This window comes from Vitis vinifera, chromosome 13 (genome assembly GCF_030704535.1).
Source record: "Vitis vinifera cultivar Pinot Noir 40024 chromosome 13, ASM3070453v1".
NCBI classification, from domain to species: Eukaryota; Viridiplantae; Streptophyta; class Magnoliopsida; order Vitales; family Vitaceae; genus Vitis; species Vitis vinifera.
The window spans coordinates 16,519,955-16,525,954 of NC_081817.1; positions in this window are offsets into that span (position 1 = coordinate 16,519,955).

Below are 6,000 nucleotides of genomic sequence, written 5' to 3' on the forward strand. Positions count from 1 at the left end.
ATGCATTATACCTTGTAAGCATTCTAGCCTACAACTCTTGTATTATAGTGACGTAAGTGGATTAGGAGTTGCAAGGAAAATTTAAGTCATGGGCTCCTTGCAAGTAGATGACTTGTCTATGGTCGATTCATAGGCCTAAATAATCCATTAGAGCTTGTAGTGCATTACCTCCTAATTAAGGAATGGTGGGTATTGACTATCAAAATGAGTTTTCTATGGTAAATGCACCAATGCGGATGATTACAAATCAGACAAAACTTATGATGAGTCATGGCATAAGACTATTAAGTTGTCATAACTTCACCAAACTACTTCATTGTATTGTCTCTTAACTTTGAGAGAATATTGAACTTATGCTAAAGTTAGCAATGACTTTGACCTATAAGTGAAATCGTAAGTTAATCATATAATCTTTAGGGATTGGGTCACTGTTAATGGAAACTGATAACAATAAATATTCTCAATAAATACACTATGATATATTATAGGATTTAGACAGAATGTCACCTTGAGTGATCCTAAAGATGTGTGTTAATGTAAACTATGATTATAGTAGTTCCTAAAATGAAACTTAAGATAAACTTTTTGATAGCTAAGATATGTTAGTTGAACACACAATACGAAGATTTATAATTCAAGGGTAATAGATGTAGTTTTAAAAGGTTGATAGCTTTCACCATGTTGGACTATGGACACCAGTTTATAGAGAGACTGAATGCAATGGATAGCATGTCATGAACCTAAGCACTTAGTATCCCGTTATTACTTACATAGGGTATTGGAATGCAGTTGATTTTTTGTAGTGAGATGTTGAATCAATTTCGAGCCAATACTATGTTATGGATCCTAATGGTCCTCAATCGAGCTCATATACTATGATAACACAGTCTATGAGGGTTAGATTGACTCTTGGTTCACTTCTATGCATAAAGGTATTTTGATAATTATGTAAGATTGCACAGAGGTTAGTAAACAAAATATTTGGGTTGAGCTAATTGATTAATTAAAAAGGCCCTAAATGGTTAATTAATCCATTATGACCTATTTTAGACTAGATTAAGTGATCCAAGCCATAAGTGGGGGCTCAAATCACTTAAGCCCAGTTAGGGAACCATATAAATACCTCCTTAGAGCTAGGGTTTTCAAGTTAGCCGTCTTCCACCATTCAAAGAAGAGAGTCATAGCTTCCTCCCTTCCAAAACCCACCTTTGGAGTGCCAAGATCGAGTTAGAACCATTGGGCGGCTGGGTGTATAAGACCTTTGGATACCTTAAGCTTCACTTTCACCATGCAGATTTGATTTGGGAATATCCAAATCTGAGGTAAAGGTTTCTATAACACTTTAATCTAGATCCATTTTGTTTAAATTTTTTTTTTTTTCTATTTCCATTGCTAGGATCTAAAGCTCTAGTTAGAAAATCATGCACCAACTTGACCCTAAGATAGGGAATAGAGTGATTCAAGATTCCCCACAATATGCTTTGCCTTTGTAGTCAATAAATCAATTGTAAACTGTAAAGTATACTTCCAACTTATAAGTCCTCTAGCAAGAATAAATACACAATTAGTAATTGACTGACCTCTATCCAAGTAAATTATATAACTAAAATCAACATAACTATTACATATTTACCAAGATCATCCTCCCATTGAAAAACAAAACCAACATCCAAGGTGTGCAAAATGTTTCATAAAATCCATTCCATAGCTTGCTAATGTCCTTTACTAGGATCATGTATATAACCACTTATCAAACTAACAATTTTTGAAATATTGGGCCTCGTACATAGTTAACATACTTCAAGCTACCTACTCCATGTAAATAAGAAACTTGCAACATGTACTCATATCATGCAGTTATGGTAGGAGAGTTAGTTGCACTAAGCTTGAAATGAGAAGCAAGTGGGGGTGCTTATACATTTTGATTGCTTAATCATGCTAAATCATTATACAATCTTCTTCAAATATCTTTATATGTTAAGCTAAACTTGCCTTTAATTTTATCTTTGCAAACTTCAATGCTAAGAATTTTCTTAGTTTCACCTAACTCTTTCATTTTGAATTGTTGATTTGACTAAGTTTTCAAATTTTTAATTTTCATTTTGCTCTTTGATGCTATTAGCATATCATCAACTTCTAAGAGAAAATATATGATAGATCCATCATGTAGCTTGCAAAAATATGCATGCATAATGATTAAAATAATTTATTGTGTACCTTTTCTTGTTATCTTAGAGATAAGTTTAATCCATATCTCACTTTCTCAATTTACATACCCAATTTTCTTTTCCAAAAACCTTGAAACCATCTAGTTAAGTCTTATAAATCTCAACTTCTAACTTGCTATGTAAGAATGTTGTTTTTACATTAGGTTGAAATAGTTATAGGTCTAATAATTCAGCCAAAGCTAACAAAATTTAGATAAAGGAATACTTACAATTGGAGAAAACACCTCATTATAGCCAATGCCTTCCCTTAAGCATAGCTCTTAGCTACCAACCTAGCCTTGAGAATAGATCTTATGTTTGTTAGGAACTTTGTCTTTCTTTGCATATACCCATTTGCTTTAGATTACTTTCTTACTCTTGATTAGTTGAGTTAACTCCTAAGTCTAATTCCTTTGAAGGGATCACATTTCTTCATCTATTGTTGCTCTCAATGTTCACTAAATGTATTTCTCACCATCTTTTATCTATTGTTGGAAGTGCATATGCCACTATATCAACAAATGGAGCACATGTGTAAATCTCTCTTCTTGGTCTACTTATTATGATCAAATCTTGCTATTATGGAAGTGTTGGACTTGAAGCCATGAAAGAAAATATCGAGATATATCGGCAATATATCATGTATAAGAGGTTATTGGCGATATATCATGTATAAGAGGTTATGGAAACGATATTTGGTGAACACGGTCAAACCCGCTACAAAGGTTTGGGTTGTTGACCACCTTACAACCAGGGCAAGCTTGCCTTTTGTTAAATAAAAGGCACTAAAGATATATATTCAAAATCGTCATATAAAGAAAATATTAAAAGAATATTTTAGAGAGCAAATTAATTATAATTATTTTATAATTAAATGCAAAAATTTCTTTTAATTGATTACCAAAAATATAAAAATTATCATGATAATTTTTTTCATAGTGTTTTTAATATCATTAATAGATTAATTAAATATTATATTTTTTTTTACATATATCACAATTTATTTTATATCATTTAACACAATTGAATTAAATGGATCATAATTATAATATTAATATATATTTTAAAATTACACATTATAATCAAATATCATAATATTTGATGTAATTTAATAATAAATGTACACTTATAAAATTCATATTTTTATCGATGCATACGATATTATTATCAAATATGATAAATCATATTATACATATATCAAATTCTTTAATAAAACAACTTCAAAATATCTATTATACTTCTAATTACATTTTTATGAAGTTTTTCTTATATTTTTATAAATTTTGATCAATTTTAGGTTTACTGATATTTTTTTTTTCAAAATATCCGTTGATATGTCTCCGATATATCCATAAAATCGAAGTATTGATATATCCGTGATTACCAATATTTTTATCCTTGCTTGAAGCATCTTCTTCATCTATAATACCTTCAATTGTAATTTGAAGGTCATTATTTGTTTTGTTGACATTGTTGGGACAATTGATGTTATCTCAAACTCCACATTTTCTGAAGTACTCAAGATTTTCTCATCTTGAGAATAATTTTTCTCTGCATGTTTCAACAATGTAGACTCCTCAAAAGTCATATCCCTACTCAAAATTACTTTTTTCAAATCTAGACATACCAAAGTCAATCTCTTCACACTTACATTGAGGCCCATGAATAATTTTTTCTTCACTCTTAGATCTAATTTAGATTCACTCATATGAAAATAAGCAATGGAACCAAAAATATATAAAGAATCATAATCAATTGCAAGTTTTATAAACCATATATTAATAGGAGTTTTGCCCTCAATAGCAATTAAAGATATACAATTGATGATACAACATGAGTAAACAACTATCTCAACCCAGAATTCTTTGCAAGTATAACATTTGACAATATGTATCAAACCTGTTCTAAAAATTTTCAATTTATAGACTTTGCTACCCTATTTTGTTGTTGTTTATTTATAGCTATGAAGTATCAAACAATGCCCTCATTTTGATGTACTTGAAAATAAATCACTTTGGTATTCACCACCATTATTTCATTTTAGTCATTTGGTCTTCCTACTAGTTTAAATTTCAATTATCCCTTTTTGTTTTAAAAATATTCCCAAACATTTTCCTTAGTTTTCATGGCATGCACCCAAGCTCTTATAGAGAAGTTGTTAAAAAGTAACAAAATAGTGAATACCTATTAAAAAAGCTATTTTGGTTGGTCCCTAAATATCCGTATGGCCATATAATCTAAGATACTTTTAATATAATGGATTTTAACCTCAAATTTCACTCTTGTTTCTTATTGAAAACAAAATGCTCACAAAATCCTAGACTATATGAACTTGAAATAAAAAGAGAAAGTAGGTGCAAATCAATACCATTTCGAATTCACATCAAATAAATTTGAATAATATTATGAAAATTATAGGATTTGTTAACCATTTCATAGTTTTGGGAGTCTTCATAATTAATGAAATGTATTGATTAAAAGAAAAAGTAAAACTATTCTTAACATGACCTAAAGTATATTGAAATACAAGAAAACACCTAAAATTTTTTGGGTAAAAAAGCATTTGATCATGTTGTATATTTGTCAAACAATTCTCCTATCAAAAATTATGGAATAAACATCAAAACAATAAGGGAATGAAAGAAACTTAAGTATTTCACTTTTACAAGTATCTATAAGTATTACACATGCTCATATACCAAATTAAAACGATCAAGTTATGAGATAAACTGTACAATCCAAGTGATAGAAATCATTATTAGTAGAGATGTCAAGTTTAATGAAAAAGAAACATGAGATTGAAGTATTGAAGAAGAAAACTATGATACTCCTATCTATAAAGAAGAACAACAAACGAAAGAAAGTTGTCTCACACTTCTCCATCACCATCTCCATTAACTTATAAAGTTCAAGCAACATCATCTTGCATTAAAAAAAATTTTAGCAAAAGGATACCACGTTTCAAGTGTTTATAAGAACTTTATAAGGTAATGACAAATCAAAACAATCTTTCTTTTTTCTTTTTACAAATTATGAGTCAATAACTTTTAGCACAATGTAAGATAAAACGTGAAAATGTGTCATGAATAAGGAAATAAAACAACAAGGAAGAATGACACGTGAGCTAAAATATGTTCTAATAAGGAAGAAAAGCACTAAGAGTGAAATAAATGTATAAAGCAGAGAAGAATACAAAATAAGAAGTAGAGAGATATAAAGTAAAGATTTGCAACTAAAGGCTACATATAATAAGACATCAATGAAGTGGACAATAAATCAGGAATTGCATTTCAAAAAATCTAGTGTTTTATGATCAAAGCAAATATATCAATTCAAGATATCATTTTATCATAGAATATATTATAGAAAACGAAGTACAATTAAAATTTAGCAAGTCTTGTGATCAAATTATTGATAATTTTATCAATTGTCTTAGTGTAGACCCCCATTTAGGCATGAGTCATTTTTTCTCTATTTGTTTTTGCAGATCACATTTTTAGTTAGGTGTCACTATCCCAGCGGACCACGTGTCACATCCTTAGTGACCATAAGGAATCAACCTCGCTTTTTGAAGCTGCAGTGGGACTTTGACATGTGGAGGAACTTTCTGAAGAGGGGTCCCGCAGGCAGAAAAGGTGGCTGCAGAAGGAGTGTGGCAGAGAAAAGGTGGCTGCAGCAGAGATCATTGTGAAGGCAAATCCGAGATAAAAGGAAAGGAAAAAAAGGAAAAAAGGAAGAGGGGGGGAAGGAGAGCGGAGTTTAGCTTGAGAGGACCAGTGGAAGAACGGAGGAG